Genomic DNA, 19181 nt, shown 5'->3' with positions numbered 1-19181 from the left:
CACACCATCACCCTCAGTTCACATTCAGCTCAGAGCACAGGCTCTGTGTGGGGCTAGAACAGCCACTGCTGTACCCACCTTCTTGCCACAGAGAACTGCTGCTGCATCATTTGGATTAGCTGAAAACCATAGTTCCTTGAGAAGAGGTAGACACATTTAGGGCATGGCAGGATCTTCAGACACATCTTTAATCAGAGCAGCACCTTTAACTGGTCATTGAACACATCAGCAGTACCAATACTAGGCAAATGTCAAAGCAGATGACAGAGGCTCTGAAGCAAGCCCAGTATTCTGCTCAAGAACAAGGCATCTCTTACTCTGGCACCAGGGTTACAACCCCAAATGGATCTGGCAGCAGCAAAAGCAGGAGTTCCTCCACTTATCAGAGGGAAAGAAATGTGAGATGGGACCTCAGGGTGAGCTCCTGGAGCTGCAGGGGGCAGACTGGACATCTTACTGCAAATAAATCAGGGCAAATGGCCCAGCCCCAAAGAACAGAGTGTCGCCAGGTGCCCTTCACATATAGACTTGCTTTGGCAGATTGCCCTTTAAACACCTTCCACCCCAATATATTCCCAAGAGTCACGCTGCTGCTTCACGCAAAGCTGGCTCCCTTCATAAATCAAACCCTCAGATTTCAGCAGATTATTTTGTCTAAACTAGATCTGCACAGCTGAGCTCAATGGCAATTGCAGAGCTTTGGAGCAGGCCAATAGCACATCTTTTATCACATGGCTTTCACTCCTCTATTACAGATCTATTTTTTTGTGGTTAAAGATATTAAGAATAAGAATGATCTCTACAACAAATCTGAAATGCCACTATTAGGGCAGCCTGTTAACAGGTTTCAAGCCTTACTCTGAACAGGTGCTACTTGTTCAGCAGACTCAAAAAAACTTCATTATCTGAATGGATCTAGTTAAGAATGCTGCTTACATTTGCCCAGTTGGGTGAAGTGATTGCAAAGTCAAAGTCCCACCAAGTTCACTTCCAGCATTAGATATACAATTTCAGTTTCCTATAAGGACATTTTTCTGTACAGTGGATTTGGGATTGCAAAAACAAGCTTGGCCTCTACTCTGTCCAAGCAATGCACTGGAGACCTGACATTCAGTGTTCACAGTAAGGGACAGTTTGCTGATCTAGCAAAAGAGACATAGGCAAAAGATATTACAAACACCAGAAGAAAATATATGGCCTGGGTGTCATTCAATGAGAAAATGATTTTCAGAATTATCTGGAATATATTAATTAAAAAGTGTTTGACCTAGCTGCATTTCTTCTTTAAGAACACAAATCAAGCTGTGAGCAAGACCAAAACTCTGCACCAGACATTCAGTGAAGAGTTTATGAGGAAGTTCCCTAAATGGTTAAAAGCATATTTTTTCTGTAATTGTGTTCTGAAAAGAGACCAACTTTTGAGTTCCTACCAGAATGCACTTCCTCCCACACACAGGCCCTGTTTCTAAGCAACATGCAGATAAACCATCCATAGGAATAAAAGAATCAACTAAATATTGCCATCAAGACTCACCTGCTGTGCCCTGAGGAGAAGCATCTGTATGTCGAAGAGAAGACAGTGACTTAATCCAGCAGAGCACAGGCTATCAAGGATACTGCAGTTAGGAAGCTGCAGTTCAAGGCTGACTCAAGGAGACCACAAGATTAACAGGCTCTCCACTATAAAAGCACAGTGTCTCCAGAAATAGAGACTCCACTCTATTTCTATTACCAAGACCTCTGGTCCAGAATTTAGGCTCTCATTCTGTCCTCCAGCCTCAACCCAGGAAAGATGTTTTATCCTCTCCCTCAAACCAAAGCAATCAGTTTTCTGTCTTGTCTGCAGGATGTTCTTTCTGTTGGTTTCCCGGTAAAGTGAGATAACACACCCTGTCTTCTATGACCTAAAGCCACTGTTATTCTGAAATGCCTCATCCTTTTGCTTAATAATTCAGAAACTGCAGTTTGAGATCTCACAAATTAGAAGAGATCTTCTATGGGCAGCCTGTGGTCCACATAGAACTTACAACGTAGAATCAAGAGCCTCACTAATTGTCTCAATTCCTCCCTCTGTACCTGGCCCAAGCACAATACTTCTCTCATGTCCAGCCCACTAAGCACAGGATAGGGATGCTGCACATGCAGAGGATTTTGTGCTGGCAGACCATGTTATGCCATAGGAATCACAGTGTCCTTGTCAGACTGCATAAGGGTGAAAGCCAGAAGCAGGGCTAACTCTCCTCCTGTTATCACAGAAGGCATAAATGGCAGAAAGGAGCCTCGAGAGACAACCTGCTTTATTCTCATGATTATCTGTCAAACAAAGCCTCGTCCTGGGTCATGGACAGCCAGCACCATCTTCCCTGCTGGGAGGACATGAGAGTTCACAAACAGCAGAACACATGGAGCAACAATGCTGGGAAGGCCCACCTTGAGGTAATCTGTGTTTTCAGAAGCTTGCTGTTCCATTTGTTTTAAAGGTCTCAAGTTAGAAGCTTATGAAAAACAGACCCAAACAGAGAACTAGCAGGCTGGTTCCCACTGGAAGGGGACAATTCATTTTCTTGAGATCACATGGTCATTTTTGTGACTCATCTGGCAAATATCTCCTTGTTTTCTCTCCTTGTTCTGTATACCTGGACGCAGACAAGGAGATATTTACCTTGTACTTCTTAAAGCATCAAGGCATTGCTCCTGTTCCTCCCCCCGACAAGCTTTTGTCTATCCTGCTTGCTCAGAAAAGCCACCTGCTTTCAATTAAGGCACATGGGCCTAAATATACCTCACCTGAAAAGTGCCTATAAAGGTATGTGTATGCATATATATAGCTACAAGAAGGATGCACTCAGAAACTGTTTGCTCTGCACACAGCGTGATCAATCTCAGTTGCCTGCTTTACTTCCCATAAGCAAGCAAACAAGGTGCTTGCAGGTGTTTGGCTGCAGAGTGGTTTCAAGAAGAACCAGATACAACAAAGGAAATGCAGGCAAACCCCAAAGCTGTTTGCAAGCTGAGCTATGGCACAACGCAGGGCTGCAGAAAAGGGAGACAAATTCAAGCAAAAAGCAACTCCCAGCTTCAAAAGCAGCTGGACAGAGCAAGCACAGGAGCTTACTGGCTTGCCTTAGGCCAGAGGTTACAGGTGTGCCATTAGCAGAGGCAACCACTCCACCAAACAGAAGATAGGATGTGAATTCTAGCCTGGTTGATTTTGGCTCTGTGTTATTTTTGGCCTGGGGTTTTTTGGTTTGGTTTTTTTTGTTTGTTTGTTTGTTTGTTTTGTTTGTGGTTTTTTGGTGGCTTTGTGGAGTTTTTTTTCCTAATATAAGGTTATAAATATATTAAAAAATAGAAATAACTGCAATGAACCTAGCCAAATATTGCATAGGCACTTGTAAAACAAGCCTTCTATATATGCATTCTGCAAATGGAACAGTCACGCAGAGAATTTTTTTTACATAACACAGAAGCCTCATATACATAAAATGACATCATGTACTTTTTAAAATTAATATGTACATGAATTTCATACAACTGAAATGAAATATTCTGCACAGCTCTAAACCTGTGTTGTATCAGTGCTGATCTGTCCAGGTTTCTTAAAGACTCTTTGACAAAAACATAAGGTTAAATTACTTTCAAAGGAGCAATCTTGATTGCCACAGTAATTTCATCTATTCTAGTTAGGGAAACTGAAGAGCTTGGAAAAGTCAGACACTTTCCAAGTCATAATTTTCCCCCTACATTTTAGCTCAAGAACATGGCCTTCATTGACTAGTAATTAAGAAAAGAAAAATTAGGCAACCTGAGATCTTAAAGTACTGATATTCACTAGCAGTAAGCTCTGCTAAACTCTAGCAACCTTGCCATATTTATTTTTCAGAGACCTTTAACACCTTTTATTCCATGGAAAACTACAACTTTTCCATTTTTTTTAGAGGGACAGAACAGACACAGTATTTAGGGAGGGGAAACCCCTCCAGTTTAATTTAAAAACCTCCTAGAAACTTCATCCTGAGTACTTTTCAGACACAGTGGTGGCCCTGAAGTCAGTAATGAAACCATTATCATACAACTCAATGAATCCATAATAAGCTCACCACCTAAGAGTGTGGGTGGTTCTATCCCTCTTCCTTCCTGTAGTGAAGGGAAATGTCAGGACAAAAAACAACAGCAACAAAAACCACAAAAAAAACCCACAAAAAACCACAAAAAAAACCAACAGCAAAAAAAACCCACAACAAACTAAAGAGAACAGGAAAGAATTATCAAAGTTATGGAACATGTCCCTCACAAAAGAAACTAAATAGATCAGACTCAGGTCTGGAGAATGGTACAGCCATGATTATTTAAGTTTCTAGATTATTATGTAATATAATGAAAAAAATATACTGACATATACTAGGCAGTGAGGTGCAGCTACTGACAGAGAAGTCCCCTGAAATTTTCAAAATATATAGAAGTCTAATTATATTTGGTAACAGAAAATTATATAATTAATAAATTATAGTGGGTCAAATCTAAATTTGAGACTAGCAGATTTATAAGGATATAATTTCTATAATAATACAAATTTAAGAAGTAAATACCTCTGTGTTGGTAAGAGCTACACAACAACAATAACCTAAATAAAAGGAAGTTGTATTATGCTATATTTAATATATTCTTTAATGAATTGAGATCCTTTTCCTGGCAGAAAAGCAGAGTATCCATCAAAGTACAGTAGCACCTGGCAAATGTGTACACCAATATCGAATTTCTCTAAAGAAAAAAATGTTGCATGTAACAAAAGTCTGTCTTTCTCTGTTTCCTTTCAAACTATTCCAAATTTTTATACAGAATAAATAGGAAGAGTAATGCAAGGAAATAACAGTGATGAACAAAACAGATGTTGTGAGTCAGATCCTCAGTTTGAATACATCAACACATTGGATAAAGCCAAGAAATAATTTGTACCATTCAATAATCACATCTCCATACCAAAGATGGTCCTCCATGAAGCTCCTGAAGGACAAAACTGGTACACAGAGCTGAGCAAAGGGGCATCCAACAAGTACCAAGCAAGGCAGCTCAGCCTCTGCCTGGTCCAGCCCAGGAAGCAGCCTGGGCTCATCAGCCCTGCCCTCACCACTGCTGAGCTCCAGCTCTCCCTGGACAGGCTGCACTTCCAGCGCTCCCTGCTCCTGCAGGCACAGCCAGGGCTTCTAACGCACTGCTGGATCTTCATGAAAACACTTGAGTGTCAGGGTGGTTTGACCCTTATGAGACACTTTTCAGGACTTTTCAGTATAAAATTAATTTCTTTTGAAGGTTTGAGTGCTTTCAAGCCTCCTGTGGGCCCCCCCCCCCCCCCCGCCCCTCCGCCTTTGCCAGCAACCAAAGGAACAAAAAAGAAAGGACCAACAAATTTGTTGGAAGATCTTCCCATAGTTCTCTCTGTTTAGTCATTTGTGATAACCTTCATGATTCAGCTGTGAGTAATACATTGGTAAGCTCCCACTGTGCAGTGCTGCAGTATTGTTTCTGGAAATATCCAAAAAAATGCAATGCTGTAATGTGAGATACAATGCCACTGGTTCTCACTCAAAGAGTCCGCAGATGTTCCAGATTACCAATAGCACAGAAGCTTCTGTGTTATTCAAACAGAGAAACTATAGGAAAAGAACCCAGCACATACTTTTCATCAACCATCCCTTTTTTGTTTGACTGTGTATTTATTTTAACTGTCAAATTACGATACTTGTCAAAACATATCGCCTTCTTTCTATCACCATATGCCAAGATAAATCTTCACATTCTCACTTGAATGTCATGGCTGCTTCAGCATTTTGCACTGAATATTTCTCAAGTGTAGAGCAATCTTTGAAGCAATACATTTCTTTACTAATAAAGTAACAAGAAACTAAGTATCTCTCATTATCATTAATTTTCACATCAGCTGTTCTGTGGTATTATGACTATGGCAGGAAATGGTCTCTTTGCCTATAATTAAATGCCATAAATATATCTGTACCTGTCATAAATGCAAAGGACAAGATTTAAAGAGTGTAAGGGGGCAAAGTGCCACCTAATTAAATGGGCAGTTTAAGTCCTACTTTCAAAATTTAACGGAATATGGCAGCCTCTGTCTCATTTCTTCTAATGAATATTTTAAAAATGTGATTTAAGTGCGAACTGTTTGTCTTTTTTTCATTGGCTATAAATACAAAGTGGGCGTCCAACCACACTCTTCAACACTAAAAACCAATCTGTCCCTTGTTAGTAGGTTTGCCATAGCTCTTGGAGAAATACAAACAAGAATTTCACAGTGAAAAGAACCCAAATAAATACAGTTTATCACCAAACTAGTTGGTGTGGAAAAATAATCTAAATGCCAAAATATATTTTAAACCCCCCCAAACTTCCTCAAGTTGGGAAACAGACAGGAGCTGTGTGAAAAGATACAGCTTGCTGGAAGGTTTGGGGATTTTTAATTAGCCAAACGCAAAGTAATTGGACAAAAATTAAAACTTGGTCAACAGTTTACTGATGCACTGTTAGTTTGGTCTGTGCTCTGGAGTCCACAGCTTTGGTGTCATTTATTCCAGGTTTGGAAACCCCATACACAAATTGCCAAAGGAGCAGGCAGCTGCCCTGCCTGATTTGGAAATGCAGGAGATAAGGAGCACTCAGCCTGGTATCGTGTCTCCATGTGACGGCAGTAAACTTGTTCAGGTGTTTAAGAAATGAAAAATAAAAACTTTTAAAGTTTCCATATCTCTTTTGTTTCTGGTGCCTTATTCTTGACCAAAAGAGAAATCACCTATATGCAGCATGGTCTTAAGATTATTTCTATATAATTATATAAATATGATTGTGATAAAATAGTGATTTTTTAAAAATAAATAACATGGTTGCAGCCTTTCAGCTTGACTCTTCATAGTGAAAGTAAACACTACTTTAGAATAAAATGCAGTAACAATGGAATTCCCTGCCTTCAGCTTTTTTGACTCTCAAATGATGCCAAAAGTCTTGAAGTCACAGGGTTGCACGCAATCCTATATTCCCAACGCTATTCAGAGACCATGCCTGCTGTTTCTCATTCATAACACTTTTATATAGAACGTTTTGCTTTTAAGACAACTCTCAATATTGTAAACCAGGCATAACCACAATCCATAAAAATTCTCACAGTAAGGAAGTTAATAGATTGAGGTGTCAAAACATAAAATACCTAATTACTTTAAAAGATAGCTGGAGCAAAGAAAAAGTCAATAGATAAAGTTGGTCTGAGCCAGTAAAAGAGCTCAGCAAAAAGGAGACATGGAATAAACCCACAGAAGCTGAATGATTTTTATATCAAATCCATAGTCATACAGAATGTTTTTAAACAGCAGGACTACAACTTCTTTGTGACAGCTGGAAGCTGAATAATAAGTTCATGCAATTTTTTATCATATCTGCTTTACACTTCTTTCAAGTTTAGTTCCATTCTATATTCACAATATAACCTCCCCTGACAATTCATTACCTGCAGTTTTGAGTAGGTAATACTTCTAAAAGCTAAGATTATGTATTTTATCTACTTCTGGGTTTTGAAGGTAGCATAAAATAGGAATTTGGAAGAAAAGAAGTGTAGATTTTAAATTAGGATTTTTTTTACTTTTTTTTCTTAACTTACAATTTTATATGCCATATTTTTAATAGTAATAATAATAGAGCATCAATTTCCAGCAGCTCATGGGTATATTCACCCAGTAACTCCAGATTTAAAGAATAAGGAACAAAAAATTCAGCACAACACCATAACAAGACATAGAAGCTTTTCAAAATGTTCTAATTTGGTCTTAAAATACTATCAAGCTGTTTAAAATTCTAAGAGATTGTCATCTCATGTGTCTGAATCACATGAAAAACTAAACAAGCACAAGACTGATCTTTCCTTTACAGATTGTGGCTACACACCCTCCCACTAGTCACTTTATTATATTATTATAAATACTTTATTTGACATATCCAAGGAATTTAATGCAAAATCACCCACTCCAAGTCTTAAGTGTCACTTTCTGTACATAGAGCAGCAGCTTAAAGAATCTTCAATGTCCCTACACACCAAATCCTTGACCCTGAAAGACAAACTTCCAGGTAAAACCTGAAATCATGTCTCATCACAGATAGCTTCTGAATTTTCCACAGCCCTGAGCAGTCCACTCATTCTATAAATGAAGAATTAATGACTCCTTTCACCCAGAAATATAAGATATTTGAAAATGTTCAATCGCAGCTCAGGGTATTTTAGAAAGTTATTCTGGCAATTCTCTCACAGCCTTATTAATAATTAACTGCCATTATAATACAAAGCCTCTCCATCTAAGAGCACAATGACCCAACCACTGAAGGGTAATTTTCAGCCCAATGACCCTGTGATAGGTGAGGTACCACTGATAAGACTTCCTTCACTTTTAAAATCCATTACAAAACAAGACAAAGGACTAGAAAACATGCAGTAATTTGGAGAAATGAGGCTGCAGTGGCAAAAGCCTGGATGAGATGGTTGTTGTTTTTCTCTTCATGAAGCCACTACACTGAAACTCTAAACAGTGCGATGTAATTCCAAAATTGCTTCCTTAAAATCTCCATGAGCTATTACAAGACAAGAGTTTCTAGCTGGTTTTGCAATCCAGATGTAGGGAATAAGTTAAGGTAATACAGAAATATAAAGCTTTGGCGAGGAATAAAAGGCAAAAGCCACCAAACCACAATTCAGATCTGCTTTTCAGTACTCTGCCTCCCATAATTAAAAAGAATGAAAGTTGCACTTTATCATGGTCTTTTAAAAGACCTGTTACTAAACTTAATATTACATTAATGCATGGGTGATTTGCTGAATGGACATGGCAGCTCATTTATTTCAACAGGCCATGCACACAGTAAGTTCCCGTTCAGGAATAGTTGAGAACCTTGTCTAGCAGGGAATAACATTCAAAAACAAGAATAAACCCACTGTATTCTTTATTTTCTTCTAGAAATTATTTGAATGGTTCCAAGTGAATTAATTTCTCAATATTTGAAGACTGAAAATCTGGTTTCCAAAGTTATTCAATTATAACACAAAATGGCCAATATCGCTTTTTATATACAACTCTATAAGGGATTACATCAAAGAGAATGCCTTACAATTACTGTGATAGTCAGAAATAAACAAGTATGAAAACAATTATTTCCCTCTAGAGTGGATAACACTTCCAGTTTAACAGTCATGAGCAAAGTAATTTGTGAAGTTTATTAAGATTATGGTTTTACAGGCTTTAATTTATTGAGACAAAGCTTCATTTATGCAGAAACATTAGGACATACTACTGACTCATTTTATATTGAATATTCTTCCTGGAATAAATTTTTCACATAATTACTTCAAATAAATGAGGTGTTTACAGTCAATGAACTGGTTGCCTTTAATCTTTTTCTGAAATTATACATACTTACGGAAAAATAGCATAAGTTTTTTCAAACTGCGAATTAACTTTATAGTAAAACAGATGAAGTGCCTTCCTAAAGAAATCCTTTTACTTGACTAAATGCATCCCTATGTAATATAAACAATTCCTGTTCTAACTATGCACTGACTAGGTCTCAAATTGCTAACTCATTCCTCAGATTCTTCTACAGAGAACAGGTATTATCAGATCAAATTACTAAACTGTAGAGAAGCTGTTTTTTTAATGCATTTTCAGTGGTTTGGACCAGACCTACCACAAACAACATCAGGGTGTTCAAATCCACATCTAAATGAAAGATACATCACTGAATCCGGTGAATGTTATTGCAAGCTGCAACACCTATGTGTCTGCTTCCCACTGTTTAAATTAGGGGACTCTTTGTATAACCCTTGCAGGGTAGATACATGAACCAAGCTCTCTTCACAGTCTACTCATCCCTGCCAAGAGATCGATTTGTCAGTGGCAGACGAAGCTGCAGACCCCCTGTGATTAACTGACTCCATGGCTCCTGAGTCAGGCTGGATAATCTCACCTTGTCTATGCACTTTCCACTTCACAGCATCAGACTAGATATCCCTGAATAACGGGAACACAGGAGTATCCAAAAAGTTGCTAGTGGACCACTTCCTCAATGCTTTAACAATAAGGTGATTTACCCTCAAATAGTGTTTTAAACATATTGCTCAAAGTAGTCTTCAGCATTCAGTCATTTCCAGTTAAAAAATAAATAAATAAAAGGAATTCTTCCTACTCCTGTGTTTAAATTTGTGCCCACTGCCTCTTGTTCTGTCACTAGACACCACTGAAAAGGGTCTGCTCTATTTCCTACACACCCTCCCTTCAGATATTTTCATATATTCAAGAAATGCCCCTGAGCTGTCCCTGCACCAGGAAAAACACTCCCAGCTCTCTCAGCCTTTTTGCTCATGTGAGGTGCTCCCATCCCTTAATCACCATAGCAGCCCTTTGCTAGTATCCTAAAAAATAAAGTCTTCCTCCTAGCTGGGAATAGACTGAGCCCCTGCCTCAGCTGAAATTTGGCAACTGTGACCTCCCTTAACAGGCAGCCCAGTATAGAACAGGCTGGTCTCTCACGGCTGTGCATCTGAAGATTTCTAAAGGCAAAAGGAATGAAAATGTCCCATTGAGTTCAACTGGTAGGACTCTGCTAAACATCAGTAACTCCATAAGCCAAACCCCTTCTGTACCTACTGTCTGTCTCTGATGGCAGATGTGCTCATAATACACTTCAGCCTGGAGGACTTTGTGCATTTTTATGTTAATCCAGTAACGGTAACCTGATTTACATAAAGTCTACCACTGCAATTCTAAAGCTCTGCAAAACCATTCCCAAGGGTTTGGTTGTTTTGGGTTCCGGTTGCTGGTCCTTTTTTTTCTTTGAGAAGACTCAAATAAATGCACTTTATTAGGGGTGAGAACATGGGAAAGAAAGAACGGAAACAGAAGTATCTCAAACTCTCTGGGAATACAGTAAATTCAGTTCTTGGAAGATTAATGGAAATAATTCCAATTAAAGTACTATCTTGCTTCTGTTCTACTGACTTACATTTTAACTTTTTAACAAAATATTGACTGACTCTTCTCAAGCTAATACTGTAAATGTATATCTTACTCTCTTTGCAAGTCAATATTCAAGAATTTAACCTAAGCTTTCTTTTCTTCAATAGGATGAATCTCTTCTTGGGGTAAAAACCAGCTGTGCTAGAAGGACAGACCTGGGAGTTCATCACCGTGGAGATAAATCTTCCTTTCCTAATTCACACATGCATGCACACACATGAGCACTGTGGAAGGGGAATTCCTCCAGATATATCACCTCAGGAGCAAAAATGATTGTCAGAGTGCCTCCACTTTCCAGCGGAAGAAAATTTACCAAAAATATTATTTAGAAGAACATTCTGTAAGAGTTGATTAGAGAAACCTTGTAACTTTTCCAAGGATATAAAACTATATTTTTTCCTTAATAAGTGAAATCTTCAGATCATAAGGCTGACTTTGTATTTTATCTCTCACTTCTAACTAGGAAATCCATACAGGTTTCTGCCCACTCCCAGATATTATTGGATACAATAAAGTGAAACAATACAATACTTTATTAAGAAGAAATACAGGTACCAATATGAAAGATACTCAGAATTTGTATGTTCAAACCCAATCTTCAAGCAATCTCAGAACATATGGTAACTTTTAAAATCTGTTTTTAAACCTAGAAAACAATAGCATTTCAAATTTTTATGCAATTTAAGTACAGTACAGGGAAATTTGCAGCACAGGCAGCATATCACATAATTAATTGCAATATTTAAAGAACAGGAATTTGTTTTAATTAAAAATGTAGCCTTGATCTCTTTCTCCTGTGTGAGACTTAATTTTCCTGAATAGCTGATCAGTTATTATTCATATCCTTTCTTATTGAGCCCAAATAATGATCATGTAAAGATAATGAGGGATTGTTAATGCATTTTTGTTGGTATATTGGTTAATTTATAAAAATCTCAGCGAGGGTGAGCAAAGCTGTGCTGGTCCAGCAGGTGGTAAAGATCAAAAATGAAATAAATCAAAGAGGACGTGCAATAGTTGCAGGCGCTATTATAGCAACTCACTTGTGATAGCTGAGGGTTTAACTATCAGTTTCATTAGATGTTACTATTCTTTGGTGTAGGCAGCTTTGAAGTGAAAACTCCCTTGATGTACAGCCTTGGAAATAGGAGCTCTCAGCTAAAAGAAAACACCTCCTCCCCTATGACAATCCTGTGCTTTTGGTTATATTTCTTCCTTTAAAAGATGTAGTTCAAAAAAAAGAAGTTGTCATAGTTTATCATTAGTATGCTTGTTTCGAGCAAGTTGGCAAAAAGTCTTCATTTCTTTCCTCTGTTCACCATCATGCACAGAAGGGTCTTCACAGACCACTCTTTTTGGTAGGGGGAATCCTTTATTGCACACAAAAAGTAGAGTTTTTTCCACCAATCTTGCTGAGCCTTTGTATTCCTTGCATTCCTTTCACAAAAGTTGCACACTTAAAATTCACTACCAATTAAAACACTGCCATGGACATGACAGGACTGTACTTCTTAGAGCAAGCAGTTATATTTGGTGATTCCCACATTCTGTTCTTAGGGAGGAAATATGCAACTATTCATTTTCTACCATGCAAGTTTAAGGAACTGAATCCCGGGGTCCAGTCCCTCCTGCAGGCACCTGGGAGGCAGCACAAATTAAGATTCTGGTCTGACTCATCCCCTAGAGAAGCTCCTCTGTACTCAGCAATGGTAGAGTGCACTTTGATTAAGCAGGTAATACAGTCATTATTTGTTCACAAAGGTATGGAAATGATTTCCAAGGTCTGAAATGTAGATGAGGAGGCATTTACAGTGCTCACCACAGTCCTTATCTTTGGGCACAAATCCCAAATCCCCCCATGACACATCAGGAACACATCAGGGGCCAGAGGAGAAGACGTCCCAGAGCATGTCAACCTCTCTTCACAGAAATGTTCACCCCTGGGGTGCCATGGCTGCTGCCCTGCCCACTGCTGGAAGGAAAATCAGTCCTACTGCTCCGTACCTTGTCACTAAGAGCAGGCAGGATGGGAGAGAGGCAGCAGAGCTCTTTGCCAGGAGCCAGCTCGAATGCATGCCTGGGATTTGGCTGCTCAAAGACAGGAAACAACTTATTCCTCACTGATATGAAATGTTAAAGCAGAAAAGTACTAGGATGTCTTTGTTGTTCCTGAGATAATAGAATTACCCAGGAAACTCAGAGTAGTTTCTAAAATTACATTTCAGTCCTGTGTAATCTTAAGATTAATTAACTTCTGTGTTCCTTCATTCTTCCTCTGTGTATAATACTGGTTTATTGACATGTAAATTTGGGGGTGTGGGGGGAGAAATCCTCAGAAGTTCAATATCTTTTGCAGCAGAGTAGGAAAAGTAAAGGAGAGGTCATACAGTAATTCAAAGCATGGGAGTCACAAACTAATATATTTTCCATACACGTTCCCAGAACTCTGCTTAAATGACTGCTGCACATATAAGAAAAGCAAACCCAAATGAATGTCAACCAGATATTGCCTTTTCCTTCACCTCATCTTCATAAACACAGGGAGATCATTTCTAATGAAACTTGCCCTTTCTCAACTGAAAAATTAATCTGCAAGCAAAATTAAGACCTCTTTTCCCATATCCCTCCCACCCAGAAAATGTTAATAAATTTGATCCAAATACAAATGGTTTGGTTTAAGCTCAAGGCGTTTTTCCTTTCCCAATGTGTACATTTACAGTTCTCCATCAATGCCACTACTTAGATGTTTGATGTGTTACTGTAGTTAATTTCAATGTGTAGAACTTTTCTGAACTGTTCGTTCTTCTATGCTACAGTTTCCATTGCTCAACAGAGATTTATTATTCTTTAAAGTTATCAGAGTATTTCTACCTTATTGTTTTCCACCAGCCAATTTCTATCACCTGTGAGGAAGAAATCAAGAAACAATGAGTGTACACTAAAAATACCACCAACACCAGTGGAAACCATAAATTATGTTTTCGTTTGATTTCTCAGGTCACCTTATTTTGTGACTACATTAAATTAAGTGCCATACCAGTATACTGAGGTTTTATATATGCCCAAAATTCACATGGTTAAGATGGGTAACTACATGTAGTGTTTAAACAACTTCTACCAGATCAAGCTAGTGGCCTTTTTGTCTCGTCTTTCCTATGTTAGTTTTATTATTTACAATATTTCCACCAGCAACCACAGAGGTTTTGCTGATAATATTAAAAAAAAAAAAAAACACAACCCCATAAGAAAAAGAAGCCATAAAAATACGGTGGAGAATATGCAGAATGGATTTAAATATCTTTAAGCATTTCTGCACTTTTTGAACAGGAATATAAAACAAACATATTCCATCCCAGTCTATATATACAAACTAAAGTAATGCAAATCTGCAGCCAGTGAAGTGCTGTGACCTGCACTGGCAAATGTCCAACCCCACTGCCTTTGTAAACTTCATTAGCCACCAGTGTCACACCAGAATTTCACACCAAACAGTGCTCAGACATGCACAAAAATCATGATCCATGTTCCAGTCAGATGCTAAGGTGGCACCATGCCCTGCAAGCCTCATTGAAATGAGGGGCCTGTATGTTCTTGTGGAGTTAAAAATATCAGAGTACACTAGCTAAACACACAAAACCTAGAGGAGAGGAGTTATTTGACTACAAGGGACAAAGTTATAAGGAAATACTTTCTTCTGGGCATACCAAAGCCTTTTATTTAAAAAAAAAAAGTTTAAAAAACCAAAAACATGCTTTTACACAATATTGTATTAGACAATTGTCTGTTGGCAAAGATGCTCACTGACTGCCAATGTATTGGCACCTTTGCCAGCTCTAGTCCTTACAGTGTCTTTCAGCCACAACCTCCTTGATTTAAATGCAAGCACTGCTGACCTTCAGGATTATATATAACCATATTATTTATCTTCCCTGCATGCCAGGATATGTCCAGTGTTAGAAGGGTTTGGTTTTTTTTTTCACTCCTCAATCTTTGAAGTAACTCTTCAAATTGTACAGAGTTCCATTTATTTGGCAATTATGTAGCTGGGGGAAGGGGATGTGGGAAAACATCATTAGAGAGCTACAGAGGGTTAAAAGCAGGGAAATATTGAAGATCAACCATATGTGTCACGGAAAATTAACACCTTCCATTAATCCAAGACTCTAGCTATATCCTAGATGTGCTTCTATCTCATTTCTAGCAGATAATTTCCAACTGATCATACTTGTCATCTTGTACACTTGTATTGGCAGCAATCCCCTTAATGCACAGTTAACCACAGATGGCAGGACTCCAGCTTCAGATGCAAGATTTTGAGCTCTAACATATAAATAAACCTTCAAGTACCCTAAAGCAGAGCTGTGAAAACTTGTTAGTGCTACTTTATGTATTTAGTTTGAAAGGCAGTGCCATTCTAAATAAGGATGCAGGGAAGGACAACATGATCGTACATTGAAGCAACAAGTCTTTCTGCACACGATTTAACTCTGTATTTAATCACAGTGACACCAACCTCAACTTTCTCATCATCCATCAGTAAAACGATTATGATTCATGTACTTAAAAATAAAGTTTTCAGATAAACTATTTCCAGTTTTTCTTTTTAAGAACATTTCTTATCAAAAAGAATCGCTCAGTGACTCCAAAACCTATAGAAAAAACTAAAATAAAAATCAGAGTACACTATCTAAATATAAAAAACTAGATCAGATGAGCCATTTAACAGCAAAGGAAAAAGCAATAATGAAATGTTTTCTTCTGGGAATACCAAACCCTTCCATTTAAATAAAAGAACCAAAACATTGTCCTTTTACACGAAATTCAATTAGGCTCCTATATAGCGCTCCCTTTAGAACTCTGAAGATAAGATTTCCATATGCTCTTATTGTCATGTTACTTAAAAATCTGCATTTCATTTTTCATTAGAAAACAACATCACAAATTAGGACAAAACATACTTATGTTAAGGATTTTGTATTTATGATTCACAGTAAGGGAAAGAGTCACCCAGCTCACTGCTTGTGAAGCACATTAGTTATGAGCAGAGAAAGAGCAATGGACAATGAATTGAGTTTGCAAACGTTTACAGGAGATATTTGACAGTGATTCAAACTAAAGGGAAAGAAGCAAATGCTCAGGCAGGGAAACAAGGACCAGTCAAGTCATGGCAGGCAAGTCACAAGTGACTGGACAACGGGAAATACTGCATTCATTCTGAAAAGGGGAGAAAGGAGGACTGTGGGAACCACTGACCTGTCAGACTCACCTGTGACGGTGAGGGTGATGCCATGAAGATTTTTTGCCTTTTCTTTTATACCCCTGTTATACCTTTTTACAACTTCTGTATTCCCAGTGCTTTTTGCCTACATTCTTGGACTTGTTTGTCAAGCTGAGAGACGAGACATTTTAGAAGCTTCGTAGCTGGGGATCAGTGTGCCCCAGACCCCAAGGTCCTCTCCAGAACACATTCTGTAAACCAAGATAGAACCATCCAGGGGAAGGTTCCTTGGGGAGGGGGGGGCTCACTTGAGCCTCTCATTGGGGAATCTTTGATAGATCTGCTAATTAGTAAAACCTATAATGTTATACCAGATCTTTGGGGGCAGATACTCGGCGGGGTGCATCTCGATGCACGTGACCTGGACGTGTACACCTAAGGATCCTTAAAATAAATACCAAGGTAAAATCCCTTTTTCCCTTCTAACCGTGTATGACTCTTGATTTTAAGACCAGGAAAAGGCATCAAGGGGACCCTGGCACAGGGTGACCAGAGAAGCTGTGGTTGCCCCATCCCTGGAAGTGTCCAAGGCCAGGTTGGAAGGGGCTAAGAGCAACCTGGGATAGAGGAAGGTGTCCCTGCCCATGGCAGAGGGATGGAACAAGATGATCTTTAAGGTCACTTCCAACTCAAGCCTTTCTATGATTCTATGATTATGTATTACAACCCTTTATCAATTTTTAAAAAATTTATCAGAACAAACAATTTCAAGTGAAACTAGGAACAAAACCAAGTTGTGGGAGATTTCCTTGCAATTAAGAGGGAAGAAATTAAGTTTTGGGTTTTTTTGTTTGTTTTTGTTTTTTTTTTAAAGAGAGTTGAGCATTTACATCTAAAAGCTTCTAGAGAGAAATTTATATCCTGGTATAGAGGCTTACTTAAGAATCACCAGGAGCTGTCAAGCACATATCAAGATTAGAAGAATACTACTTCACCTGCAGAAAAATCTGTAAGGTACTCCAAACAATTTTCCAAGTGTGATATACCTGGTCTTGTTCAACAATAAATGGCAACAATGTGTAAAAATGCAGCACAAATGGGGAATTTGGTCAGACGACCTTGCTCTCTGAACTAGAAAACTCAAGGTGTGCACTTAATAGCATGAATAAAATACAGAATTTATAACTTTTTAAAATATTTTCTTAAAATATGAGAGGCAATTAGTTCAGTCTCATTGTCATGGAGCCTTTCCACACTCTTCTTCAGTAAGAGTATCTTAAAAATGGTCTACCCTGCAGGCAGTCATTATCTTCTGACTGTCTCTTTTGCACTTGTGGTTAATTCTGGTGGACTGAGAATGTACCAGTTACACTGATGTTAATTTATTCTTCCTGTTTGGTTGAATCATAGATCAGCATCATTGGTGCCCTGCCAGGCAGCAGAAGAGCAACAATATCTGGCAACTAAAGAGATTTAAAATAATTGGTGGCAATATACCAGCTCCAAAATGACTGAAGGTCTGGCTCCTGTTCAGTTGTCAAATGAAATGTTATCTTAATTATAGGGTCTAGGCTTTTCTCTGAGCATTGTAGGATTTTTTTTTTCTCCTTTTTCTGTACAGCTACGGAATCCCAACTGTTACAGGATTACCTTTTCATATCTTAATACTCCAGTCAACACAATCATAGAGAAGCTGTCGTTTGAGAAAAAGAAATACAGGAAGGATGAATTCCAGAGGTAAACAACATAATGAGCTCCAACTCCACAAGCAGTACAGATAATGCTGCCATGAACTGAGAATATTGGTGTTCTCTCCTCTCTGTGCATCATTTAAAACAGGATGCTGTACTGATCCAGGTATTTCATTCTGGTTTCCCCATCACCAGTTTTGTGTCACCTTGCTGATGTCTACAGATAAACTCAAGATTCCCACCACGTGCATATCAGAATCAGAGTAGATGGAAGGAAGAAATTTACTAAGTGGTAATACATTCATGGGAGGATTTCAACCACAGACCTGCTGTACTGACTTTCACATATTTTTCTGCAGCTTAAACTGTAAGGATTTCATAAAGGAAATGTGCGCCATTCACTCAGCTTTGTTTCCTCTATGAAAAATCTTGCTTCCCATTACCAGGACTAGAGAGCTGTGGGGTTTGAGACACTTCTAGTGTTTATCTTTTGTCAGTCTGAAGATTTGGCATATCCCTCAAGATGGAATATCTCCTACAGCAGTAACTCAAAACCATTATTAACAGGGGTAACACATTGCTACATGCAAATTATTTCAGTCTAACTTGTGTTAACATCATAAAAACACTTATATAATTAAGCTCTTCTGTATTTCAGAATGCAATTTTATTTGGGATAGAATGAGAGAATGTGGGCAAGATGGACTGAAATTAGCAAATCAGACTTCTCAATACAGAAGGGTTAAAGGGAGTTCCAGTCACGACAGGTAGTCAAAATCATTAAAGTAGTAATAAAAAATACATTCTGTTATTTTGTTCCATAAATCATGGATACCACCAGAACTAAAAATCCCAAAGTATTGCCAAACCAGCTTTGTGTAGATTGAGACCCAAACAACTTTAGTTTCTGCTTACAAATGGAAAAAGTACAAGAAAAAAAAGATTCTCTGAGACCAAATAGGATCTCTGTAATTGTATTGTTGGATAAACAGCATAACACAAACAAAAGAGATTTATAGATCAACTGTAAAGTCTGCTTTAGAAATGTTACCTTGATGTAAAGATTTCAGGTGATACAGAACTTTGGTAAATTGTTCATACAGTTGCTGTTAAAATTTGGTCCCTATTTCCTACTTGAATTTGTCCAGACATTGAATCTTCTATTGCCTTTATCTGCTAGATTAAAGAATCCCAAAAAAAACTTTCTTGATT

The 19181-nt window shown here is 38.2% G+C and overlaps 1 long non-coding RNA gene across 2 annotated transcripts in view; it reads right to left on the bottom strand.

Moving 5' to 3' along the window:
• LOC116450877 overlaps positions 1-1841 on the bottom strand; it is a 116340-nt gene extending 114499 nt beyond the window's left edge. For both annotated transcript variants that reach the window (XR_004243002.1, XR_004243001.1), the window contains exon 1: positions 1535-1841. This is a non-coding gene — a long non-coding RNA (uncharacterized LOC116450877). The remainder of the gene's footprint in view (positions 1-1534) is intronic.
• Between the last annotated feature and the right edge of the window lie 17340 nt (positions 1842-19181).

Source organism: Corvus moneduloides, chromosome 14 (assembly GCF_009650955.1).
Source record: "Corvus moneduloides isolate bCorMon1 chromosome 14, bCorMon1.pri, whole genome shotgun sequence".
Taxonomy (NCBI): Eukaryota; Metazoa; Chordata; class Aves; order Passeriformes; family Corvidae; genus Corvus; species Corvus moneduloides.
Note: the sequence above shows the minus strand (reverse complement) of the source record. Positions and strands in the feature narration are given on the sequence as shown.